The sequence below is a fragment of the Tursiops truncatus genome, chromosome 8, assembly GCF_011762595.2.
Source record: "Tursiops truncatus isolate mTurTru1 chromosome 8, mTurTru1.mat.Y, whole genome shotgun sequence".
NCBI classification, from domain to species: Eukaryota; Metazoa; Chordata; class Mammalia; order Artiodactyla; family Delphinidae; genus Tursiops; species Tursiops truncatus.
The window spans coordinates 90,864,849-90,877,804 of record NC_047041.1 but is presented as its reverse complement, the minus strand read 5'-3'; the positions used below and the strand labels follow the sequence as shown (position 1 = coordinate 90,877,804).

At 38.9% G+C, this 12,956-nt stretch overlaps 1 long non-coding RNA gene across 1 annotated transcript in view; it reads left to right on the top strand.

Moving 5' to 3' along the window:
• The window catches only part of LOC109552215 (uncharacterized), a 292,534-nt gene that overhangs the window by 193,408 nt on the left and 86,170 nt on the right, over nt 1-12,956 (top strand). The window lies entirely within an intron of this gene.

Genomic DNA, 12,956 nt, shown 5'->3' with positions numbered 1-12,956 from the left:
TACTCAAAGTCCTTCCTGCCCTTGTCAGCAGCAGAATCAGCAGCTGTAGCCAGGAGTGTCAGTAAAGAGGCTTGATTAAATATAAATACATCTATGAAGTCATATTTAAGGCAAACTTTTTATGTCACTGCAGCTGGGAATAGAAAATGATTTTGGATTTTGAGTGTGAAATTAATTTCTCAATAAACGAGCCAGAAAAATATAGTACATGGCACTTATGGGTACCCTGAATCTAGCGACTGAGAAAAAATACTAAGGACAGTTTAAAAAACTTACCATGTGAAACATGCTGTAATATCTTTTGTTTATCTTCCCTCATAAAAAATTTCCTGGTAGGAAGATTGTAAGTGAAACATGTATAATAACATCCACTAGTGGCACCACTGAAAGTGAAATAGAAGCTTTTTTTCTCACCTAACTATGGAGGAAAATGAATAACATAAATAGAATACGTGTTAAACTCATCAGAACATACACTTGAAGATTTCCAGAAGCATTAGGGCTTTAATTTGAGAGGATTTCTGGTTCTGGCCAAAATGAAGTAGCCCATTCCTTCTGGATTCTCCTCTTTAAAGCTAAAAAAGTCTGGATACATCACAACAAGCAAGCACAGGAATGTAAAAAGGTGAAAATCAGGTGGGTTGCCTAGAGAATTAGGGAAATGAAAATGAGTTCCCTGTTTGCTCATTGGCTCCCATATATTCCAGAAAGGGCATTACAGAAGCTCTCAATCCTGAACATTCAACAGATTAAAAGAAGATATGAGAAACTCTGTTATCCCTAGTCAAATGACTGGGGAAGTCATGGTCTAAGAGAGCAAAAAACCTTTTTAGCACTACCGATCCTACTTAAGCCAAACACTCACAGAAAAGCTATTACCTCCTTCCCCATGGTTTCAGGAGGGTTGATTGAGTTGTCTGAGTTCTACCCACCCCACCAACCCACAGAAGCAGACAAGGTGCTAGGATTACCCCACCCTGTGAGGAGAGTGCCTAGCAACTTGCTAATCTTTCATCCCAGCTCAATGCAAGCAGGAGGCACCCAGTTTCTCCAGCCAGCTAAGGTAGTGTATGTGGGTCTGAGCTGGGAGTTGCTCTTCCATCCCCCATTCAGCAGAAGTAGGCTGTGGATAGTGTCAGCAGGATTTGTTACTGAACTCACGTTAGGCTGCTCATCACTTGAAAGCCAATATTCAATAGACAAGTGTTTCTAGGAAAGGAAAGTTGCTTTATGGCAGAGGCCAGCAACCTGGGGAGAAGGTGGACTCATGTCCTAAAGAACCAACTCCCCACTGCCGATCAAGGGCAAGAGCTTTTAAAGGGGATTTTCAGGGGTGTATAGCTGAAGGGAGGGGGCTACATGCAAAACAGCACAGTCAGCTCCAAAAATCAACTTGAAATTGGTCATATAGCAGTCTGATCAGTGTCATCTTGATTGTATGAAGTAGTTAATCTTCAGTTCCAGGGGCTTCCCTGGTGGTGCAGTGGTTAAGAAGTCGCCTGCCAATTCAGGGGACACAGGTTTGAGCCCTGGTCTGGGAAGGTCCCACATGCCGCGGAGCAACTAAGCCAGTGTGCCACAACTACTGAGACTGTGCTCTAGAGCCCACGAGCCACAACTACTGAGCCCGAGCGCCACAACTATGAAGCCCGCACACCTTGAGCCTAGGCTCCACAACAAGAGAAGCCACTGCAGTGAGAAGCCCACGCACTTCAATGAAGAGTAGCCCCTGCTCGCTGCAACTAGAGAAAGCCTGCATGCAGCAACCAAGGCCCAACGCATCCAAAAATTAATTAATTAATTAATTTAAAAAAAATCTTCAGTTCCAGGGTTAGTTTGTTCCATTTCCTTGAGGCCAGCTCTTGGAATTGTTCAAGCTGGAGCAGCTTATATCATGGCTCCAGTCTAGTCATCATGTAGTTAACTTTCTTCACCTGGTGAGGGCTTCAGTATCTGCAAACCAGCTCAAAGGATATGGCTCAGAATATTATCTATAGCCCTTGAGAAGGAACTAAAGGTCCTTGACTTTGTTTAATGGCTAAACTATAATTTTGTCTTGTTTGACTGCTTTCCTTTGCTTCTGCATTTTCTCACTGCTCTGATTAAATTTATTCTTTGGCTAAAGTTTTTCTATAGGCAAGAGGCAGGCTGAGAACATGGGGGAATCTGTCCTGGGAACGCCCCATAGGGGCCTTCCAGTGGCTAGCTGAGTCTCCACCTCCATCTGGTAGCAATTAGACTCCACTAAGTGGTGAAAGTCAGAGGAAATCAGCATCCTACTTTGCTCCACCCCTGGTGTCACTGGGAGCTGGTGGGGAGCCAAAACTCCACAAACCCACCTGGCACCAATGAGAGTGACCAAGACAGTGGGAGGCAGAGCTACTTAACACTCGACTTCTAGCCATACACAGCTCCTCACCTGTGTCAGAGGGGTGCAGTCGGGAGCTGAGCCTCCACCCCTATCTAGCCTCAATGAAACAAAGTGAGTTGATTCCCAGTGGGGGCTAGCTGAGACTCCTGATATCCTCTATTAACTGGATACCCTCTATTAACTGTGTTTTATTCCCTTTTCCAATTCCTTACTCCTCCACAGATGTTTCCTTCAGCTCCCCCAAAAAAATACTTGTGCTTAAATCCTTGCCTCAGGGTCACCTTCAAAATGAGACATCATTCAACTAATATTTACTTGAGCATTTTTTAAGTTCAGAGTATTATTGTAGGAGTTGCTGCATTTGTGAAAAAGATTATAAAACAAATCATCTCTATTGTCATGGAGTCGATATTTTGGTGGAGGAAACAGATTCATCATATTAAAAAGAAATTACAATTGTTTAACTGCTATTAGGAGAAACGAGATGGCATAGGGACAATATAATGCTAATGAAAGGTATCAAGTCCCTTGGATTCATCACCATCCCATCTCATAATCCAGGTTTGAGTACAGCCTTATAAACTGTTCTTCTGCAGTGCTCCAGCTTTTTCTAGAAGGCTTGTAGATAGTGGTTAAAGCAACCCACACTTATTCATTCATTTATCTGTCAAATAAAACTTTATCAAGAATCAAATATGGGTCGGGCACTGTATGACACAGTTGACATCTTACTGGTACTATGAAGTGTTGAATCAAATAGAACACAACAACCGACAGAGAATGAAGTATTGACTTAAACAGAAGAGAATGATGGAAGAGAAAAAACTTCTTGGTAACTAGAGGAATAGGAGGTTTCAGCACTGAGGAAATCACATCCCCTCTTCCTGCCCCAAAATAAGAGGGTTAATATCAGAATGCAAAGATAGATGATTCTTCTCTCAATTTCAATTGAAAAACTGAAAGGTTCATAGACTAAAAAAGAATGAAAGCTATAAAAATGTACTTGGCAAGTACATTTCAATTTATTTCAGTTCATTGTCCCTTATCTATCTCATCTAAATAGTTCCTTTACGGTAACAGGATAGAATTGTGAAGTATTCAGTGGGGACCACAGAAGCAGGAACTGTATCTTGTTCAATGATGGACTCAATCTTTTATTCCCATTGTGCCTTTGTATATGCCCTAACCTTCAAGCCTCAGCATCCTGATATTTCTGCTGTGATTAGCAAGTGCCAAATCAATTTAAGAACCATCGCACTGAACCTTCAGGAGTTAAATCATCCCTTGAAGACTGAGATAGAATTGATTCTGATATTGGTTTTATTGAGTCACTTAATTCTATTTAAAAGGAGAGGGGAGCCTAAATGTAAGAAATATCTGGAAGCCAGTGGTACCATATTCCACACAGGCCTCCTCTTCTTGGGTCTGTCATCTATGAAAGGCGATCCCCTGGGTTACACCAGCATCAGATAAAATATTTTTTATGGCTTTGATGTGACATTCTGTTGTTTTCAATATGTATCATCACAGTGCCAATATATACCAAAGACATCATTAGTTTCTCCATCATATGTTTTCAAAATACCTCAGAATTTTCCTGTATCTATTTTTAACACATTGACCACAACTGTACTGAAATCATTAACTGAAGAAATTATTGTTTAATATTTTTCTTCACTGCTAAAATTTGCTCTGCCTTGTTCATCACTGAAGGTCCAATATTTAGAAAAGTGTGTAGCACAAAGTAAATACTTGTTGAATGAAGAGAGGCATGCTGGGAAAACTGTCTTCATACCAATGCATTTCAAACTTTAGATTATTTAAAAATTCTGATATCTCTCCCCTCCCCTAGCCAGGCATTCTGATTCACTAAATTGGGGCAGGGTTCATAATTTTCATTTCTAACAAGCCCAAAAGTGATGGTCAAGCTGCTGGTTTTGGGTACCACATGACTTGTCCACATGACTGTATGGCCTAGCTGAATAAACCAATAAGATTCCAGATCTGCAGTTAAACTGTTGTGGCCTCCACAACCCATTTGAGATATTGGCCAGAGTGATCAGGGATTTCTTTTGTCCCCATATAAAGAATGAAACTCTGTATAAGATCACTATCTATTGTGGTTGTACTTGAGCCACGAACAGACTCAGGTAGCCCAAGGGATTATGAAATTCCCAGGATAGTGTTACTTTGTACCTTACCCATCTACAGCACGCATCTCACTGTATATCTCTGATTGTGGGGACACCTTCATCACGATTTTACATTTCCTCCTTTTGCACCAGTTTCAATCAAGCTACTGACCAACACTGTCTTCCTCTTAGGACTTCCTAGCCACTGATTTGTTTCTGAATTTTGGAGAACAGTTTCAAAGAACTTGAAGTTCATATTTACCTACCTGTTACCCACCATTTCCAGATTGTCAAATACCCCGTATCAATTCAAATCTGAGTGTGTACAATGCTATATCTCTTACTGACACTACTACTGTTCAGTTGCCTTCAGTTGCCTACTGACACTACTACTGTTCAGTTGCCTTCAGTTGCCTACCTTGTTGGAATTCTCTACTCATAATGTCCAGTTTCAGAAAAATTTAAATTCAACTCAATGATTTACTGCAATAGTTGTGCAATGACTGACATTTTAGTAACTGTTTGGAACTGAATGGATTGCAAGTTACCTCTACCCACTACTCTTTTGAGGAGGAGGAGTTGTCTCAGGTTTAGGTTTTGAGGGAGAAAAAACAGTGAGTTAGTCAAGGAAGTTGGAAAAAAGAGAGTAATAATGCACATACAGAGAATCTTTGCAATTGCTATAGCTCCTGTTCCCATCCTTAGGAGGCAAAGGTGAGCTGCAGTTCTTTCACTTTGATTATTATAGAGTCTCTTCTGTATTCTTACCATAAGTCTCCCTTTTCTGGAACTGGGCTATAAATGGGTATCATCCCAGAAATCAAGGAATACAATGGAATAACTATTCTCACAGTAATCTTCAGCTCTGAGACTTCAGACTGATTTGGAGCTCTGTAATCTGCTACTCTTCCACATGAGGTCTGGGACCTTATCATCATTGCCATTCTTCCTAGTCATCAACTGATTTTTACACAGTAGAATATGCTACAAAGAGCATATTTCCTCCAAAACCCCCCCAAATTTATAACTTTTCTTTAAAATAAAGGAAGAAAAAAAGCATACTCTTTAGCCAGCATCATATTTAGTAAATAGACAAGTGAAGGAAAGTAGATTTGGATTTTTCCTTCCAAGGTTCTAGTTTGCCTGTTGGTATCACACTGTGTTCTTAGAAATTACAAGTTTCTCAGCCCTCTGATGAAAATGAAGAAGTCTCCATGTATTAAAGACTATTGTGTATCACATATCCACCTCACTGAGAATTTACCATCACCCAGAGTTTTGAACTGAGAAGGTGTCCCCTCTCTCTCATGTACACATTTCACTGGAAATGATTGCCCCTTCATGCTATTTTCTCTAGCTCATTTTGCTCTGAATTTCCAGACTCCTGTCTATCAGTAAATGATGTTGGCTCTTTACACAGGCTTCAACAAGTGGGATTTTCCTACATCAATCTTTCTTCAACTCCTGCGTTAATCTTCTTCTCTCTTTTTTGGACGTTGATGAGTTGTTGGCCCCTGTTCCCTTAGTTCCTTTAAATAGACACCCCCGCCTTCTCCAGCTAAATAGAACCAGTTTGTCACCAGCTCCAACTCACAGAACTTGAAACGCGTGACCTTGATTGACTTCTTGGCAGCTTTGAATAAACAGATTAGATTTCTGTTCCCCATGTAATTCACTGTCTCTAATAAAGACTGTAGAATGTAGGTTAAGGAGAGCAGTAACAACCACACTTGGTATCTGTAAAGAGTCCTTGCTAACCAGCATCATTAACGATGTAAAGCTTTTGAATGTATTTTTCAGCAAATATTTTTTAGCTGAGGTACATAAGTGTTCTCATTTAGCAAAAGACAGCCTGTGATGCAGGAGAATAAAAGACTTTGGTTGAAAAAGCACCAGAATGGAGAATTTTACATCTCATATAGATGCCAAAAAAAATGTTCATTGAATCAGATAACATAGCAAGTAAGTTAGAAAAGTATATGAAGATCCAGCTCAGCGTTTCTCTCCAAAAGTTCACAATTGTCTATGCATGTAGCACAGAGTATAGTCCTAGAGAGTGGCGGTGGGGACGTGCTGAGCTGTCTTTATTTCTTCACCCTCACTTTGTATAAGCAAGGACACCTGCCCTCCTTTGTCTAATAAGGTTGTATGATAATTTGGGGAATAACACAGAGAAGAGTGTTCCTTGAAGCAGAGGAATGTGTCATATTGAACTCTATGGTCACAGTGCCTAGAAATATGTCTGGACTGTAGTAGGTATATGATAGATCCTCGCTGAATGAGAGGGATACTGCAGAGAAAATAAAAAAGCAAAGCCATGAAGGAACTCTCCAAATCACACCCTCTCCGTTCAAATATTCATGAACTGATGAGGCAAAGAAATCGTTCTGCTCATTTACAATATCTGTCCCCATTCCCTCTTCCACACATGTATGCAGCAAGCACTTACTGTCAGATTGTGACCCTGGGGCAGTCATTCATTTCCACTTGAACCAGCTCTTTCAAATAACATGCGCATGTTGCATTTACCAAAGGAAAATTACACCTTTTCTTTCTTTGACTCACTGAGGGATTTTTATTTGGAAAACATTTACTTGTATCTTTCAGCTGCTGTGATAGATTTCACAGCAAGTTTCTCACTATGAAAGAGGAATCCCTGCAAACTGCTAACCTTCTTCAAGGTCTCTTGTGGTGCCAGGCTAAGGGGAACAGGAAGGTAGATGGAACGCTAGCAGAGCGTTCTGGAATCAGAACTCATGTGGGGCCACTTCTGAGCACGTCTGTTGAAAAGCAGCCTGTGTGAGGGAATCAGACATGCAGCAGTCAGGGCAGGGTTCAGATCTTAGATTCAGAATTTTAAGTTATTGGGTCTTTCTGTTTCACCTTCATGAGGGTAAGTTTTACCTCTACAGAGTGTATCTAATATAATGTTTTTAATACATAAGAGGTGCACAAAAATTGTAGCTACTATTTCAGCCATTAAAAATTTAAAAACCCTGCCCTTTTAAATAAAGAAAGTAAAATTTACACATCACTAGGGACATCATTAGGGAGAACTTCAGACTGTTTTTCCAATAGAGGCGATAGAATTGCACTAACTGAGACAGCAGTGCACACTCCACATTTTCTTGCTTGATCCAACTTGTAACAAATAATTTACATTTCTAGGGGACAATTTCTTTGTCTCTGGTACCTAGAAATAGTTCTAGCATACAGTAGATATTCAATCAGCATGTGTTTAATAATGGAATGTATAGATTAAGAGTATAGACTTGATGATGATAAGCAATAATGCAGCATTCATTTAGTAAGATCTGGCTAGATGCAGCGCTTTACATGCTATATAAAAATATGAAAATGCACGAGGGAGACATAACCTTTGCCCTAGAGTGTGATTTGGTACTCAGGGCATACAGGATATGTTCCAGGAAGAATGAGTCATCTTATGACTGGAGCATCAGATTTGGAGAGATTTGAGGTTTAATGTTAAATATGCTTGGAAATGTGGAATTTTATGATATAATATATGACTGAATTCTCAGAAACCATCAAGAATGTTTGATCCAAAGGAAAGACTGATCAGATGGGAGCAGTTAAGAAGATATTAAAATAGTCTGGCTTGCTAGTTTTCCAACTGTAACTACAAGATACCAAGAAATGGGTGGCAGAACTCAGACATCTGTATCCTTAATTTGACTACAGTCAACCTACTTTAAAATGGGTTATATATTGGAAAATAAGTAGTCTTTGGAGAAGGGGGAAACAGGTTAAATTTGTCAGTTATTAAACAATTACAGTTCAGAGTTAGGTGAGTAATTTCAGGGCTGAAAAAGAAGGAAAATTAAAAGATGTTCATAACCTTTTTTTTTTTTCTTAGATTCCATATATATATGTTAGCATACAGTATTTGTTTTTCTCTTTCTGACTTACTTCACGCTGTATGCAGACTCTAGGTCCATCCACCTCACTACAAATAACTCAATTACACCACCAAATGTAAAACCGATAGCTAGTGGGCAGCAGCCACATAGCACAGGGAGATCAGCTCGGCGCTTTGTGACCACCTAGAGGGGTGGGATAGGGAGGGTGGGAGGGAGACGCAAGAGGGAGGGGATATGGGGATATATGTATACGTATAGCTGATTCACTTTGTTATACAGCAGAAACTAACACACCATTGTAAAGCAATTATACTCCAATAAAGATGTTATAAATAAATAAATATCATTGGAGGCAGGGGGAAAAAATGAACAATTTTGGATGTGGAATAAAATGAAACTAATTAGTCTGAAAACAGGAGAACAAGTGACGTCATAAGCAACATACTCTAACTCAGGGATGCTCCAAATTTTGTCCAAGTTGGATAGATTAGAAAGAACTTGGGAGCTTCAAAAATTACAGATGATTGGGTCTTGCCTTTTGAGATTCTATTTGAGTAGATCTGGGATAGGTCAGGGAAAGCTATATTTTTTCTAAAGTGCTGATGTTTTCTGATGGACAGCCATTGAACAGAATCACCTGTCTACCACAGTGTCTTGGGATGTCCACCTGGATTTAGATCTAATTTTGGGCCTGGGAATGAACAGTGAACAAATGACCAAAAGAAGAAAGAATAAAAATGATATCCACCAGTTTTTTTCCACTAAAACTTTTTATATTCCCTGCTTCTAATGATTATAAAAAGATAGATTCCAGCCCTGAAGAGCTGAAGTTTTGTTTTGGTTAGTCTGATCCTTCCAGGGAAGCAAAAGATGCCCCATTTTCTTCATGCAAACCTTCCCTTCCTTGATGTTGAAGCCTGCTAAAGCCAAGGTATTAAATTTCTTCTAATAAGAAAATGTAAATGTAAAAATTAAGTACAATCACACCATTTTGGTATTTGAGGCAGCTTTAAATATCACATGATCCAACTATCTTGTTTAAAATAACTGAAAAATTGGTCTGCCTATGTTTTCCTCTAAGGGTTTTGTAATATCTGGTCTTAAATGTAGATCTTTTATCCATTTTCAGTTTATTTTTGTGTATGGTTTAGGGAGTGTTCTAATTTCATTCTTTTACATGTAGCTGTCCAGTTTTCCCAGCACCACTTATTGAAGAGACTGTCTTTTCTCCATTGTATGTTCTTGCCTCCTTTGTCATAGATTAGGTGACCATAGGTGCGTGGATTTATCTCTGGACTTTTTGTCCTGTTCCATTGATCTATATTTCTGTTTTTGTGCCAGTACCAAAAAAAAGAGAACAAAATAAAGCTATTTTCAACAACATGGATAGACCTAGAGAATGTCATACTGAGTGAAGTAAGTCAGAGAAGGAAGTGATATGATATCACTTATATGTGGATTCTAAAAAATGAACGTATCTACAAAACAGAAATAGAGTTACAGATGTAGAAAATAAACTTCTGGTTATCAGGGGGTAATGGGGGGGAGAGATAAATTGGAAGATTGGAATTGATACATACACACTACTGTTTAAAAGGTAGATAACTAATAAGGGCCTACTGTATAGCACAGGGAACTCTACTCAATATTCTGCAATGGCCTATATGGGAAAAGAATCTAAAAAAGAGTGGAGATATGTATATGTATAACAGATTCACTTTGCTGTACACCTGAAACTAACACAACATTGTAAATCAACTATACCCCAATAAAAATTTTAAAAATAAAATAAAATAAAATAACTGAAAATGTCACTGGCATTCTCTATTTGCCCTCTAGGTGAAAAGCTGTTTATGGGCCAGGATGATTTCTTATTTACTTCTGCATTCTCTGTACCCATTCCATTTCAGGTTCAGTAAATATGTATCAGTTTTATGTGCTGTATCAAATTACCCAAGATGTTTACTTCTTCTCTTTCTCTCTCACAAACACACATGCATATACACACATGCACTGGCACACACACACATACTCTTATATAGATTATGGTCTATGGTTTAGTTCCAGTCAGCACAATGTCAAGATTTAACACCTGCCAAAACGTGGCTTAGCTGGACAGAGCAATCATCTGTATTTTTCAATTCACTATTTTAAAAAGTTTGCAGCATACAGAGAGAGAGTGAGGAATCTTCACTAATTTTTCCATTTTCAGAGAATAATTTCATGTTTTCAGGTCTTTCTCAATGCGGAATGGAATGAAAATTCCAAGGATATAGAATTTCACATAATGTTGTCCATGAAGTTTTGCTAATGTCTGTGTTGAAATTTCAACTTCAATAGCTACCAGGACAGTAGTTGAGCAGTTTCACACCCCAAGTGAAATTAAAAGGAGAAAAAAATCTAAGGGGATTTAAAAATAGGGGAAATGTTTCAAACTTTCCTTCAAACTTTGAAGATATTTGGAGAGTTTGATTGAATGACAGTGAACAATATAATAATCGTACTTCCATGAAGAGATTTCCAATTTGCAGAGCACCCTCACAAACATTATCTCATTTAATTCTCACAACAATACGATGTGATGGTTCCAACGGATACCTGTTTCCTGCATTTGTAGATGAGAAAATTGAGACAGCAAGGGTTAATCAGAAGCGTTTGGGCTGAGTTACTTTTCTTGCATTTAAGAAGCTTTGCCACTTTTTTAAATGGCCAGGAAAGACCACCTTTGAGAAGAGACCATGAGATGGTGTTACAAGCAACAAGCTGAGCCCTGCTGTTGAAAGGGAATCTAAATGGGCTAATAGCCAACTTCAAGCAACTCCATTTTTCTTTTGAACTACATTTTTATTTTGGTGAAGACAAAGAACCCAACGTTTTCAATCTGCTTTGGCAGCTCTAAGATCCACAATGGCCCAATCCAGTTAAAGGTCTATACACTTCTGCCATTACCATCACACTAGGTTGCTCTGCAACGATAAAAGGAAGTTGAGCAAAGCAAATCCCATCTGAAAATGAACAATTCTGCCTGTTTATTGACATCATCCTTGTCTGTTGTGTATTCTCCTGGTATTCATTTCCTGGGGCTTTCGGGAGTGATTGTTTGCTAAGTGAATGGAAGAAAAATTGAACACATCAGTGTTTACCTGACCTAAGACTTTCATGGCAAAAGCTAAGACCGAAGAGCAAATTAATGCATACATTGGTCACAAACCATAGAGGCAAATGTTTGGAATGTCTTAAAAATTTAATGCATATTTTATACTCCATTGGGAACATTTAAACGCTTTGACCTTAGCCTATAACAATTTGGGAAAAAAAGGAAGGGGGATGAAGTCTGAACTATACATCTAACAAACTGAATTTCTGTCCGATAATGTGAGATGTTTATTTAAGCCCAAACGGCAGAATGTGATAATCCATGGACTCGAGATAGGGGATAGAGATAAAATATAGTTCTAGATGCTACCAGTAATTATCAGTGTGCTCATTCTAAATCATTTAAGCTCTATAGTTTTGAGATAGAAAACCAAGGTAAAGGGACTGTTCAGCAGTCAGAAAAATCTAGGCTAGAATTCTGAAATCTATTAGGAATCCCTCACCCTGCTGAATGTAGCTAAATCACGCACAATCCAAAACATGGATATTATGTCTCTGACCTAAAACTTAACCACACATTTTATTATTAGCCCTTTCTCCTGAGACTTCCCAGACTAATCCAATTCCTAATTGAGAGATAAGCTTGAACCTCATTTATAATAGAGATTCGGGCAACATGGGAAACCTGGGCTATCAGGAAGGCCAGGAGAAGGGCAAATAACAAGGTAGAAAATTCTTCATCATGTTAAAGTTCTAGCCTCAGTATATTCTCTTGTTAATCTTAACCCGCCCTCTGGAGACAAACGAAAGAGTAGGGCAAAGTGCATGTAATAAGGGTTATTGAAACTTTACAAAAAATATCTGACAACGTGCCAGGCATATAAAAACATTAAATAAATTTTAGTTATTGTTGTTGTCATCACTGTTATGATTATCCTCATTATCAGTGGCAGCATCCCCAGCAAAATCATCTGAAAGGCTATTAGGTAGTTTTATGAAATAGTTCCTGAGTTAGCAAATTTGATGGTAGTCTCTATTCTAAAATGACCCAATATGAACTTTGAATCTGTAAGGACATACATTATAGGCACAATGTCTTTAGCTGGATATTTGGGTGCAGATAATCCCCTCACACAAGATGTATACCTCCCCCATACAAAATACCTATCAAAACTTCCAATTATCTACCCATACCCATTCCTGTAATTGACATCTAGTCTGTATGTGGAGCACAGATGAATGCCACCAGGTGCTGGTGTGAACAAACGGAACAGGTTAAACTGCTTCAAATAATTCCCTCAAAAAGAAAAATGAGACTCAATTATTCAAGCTGAACTAGGTACCCTGTGACCACCAATCAGCTTGAAGTGTACATTGGAGGCACTGTCAACCTGTGCCCTCCAACTCATATAGATAGCAACGGGGGAGAGGGAATCAATGGTGTAAAACACTTTCCAGAGGCACCATGTATACCCT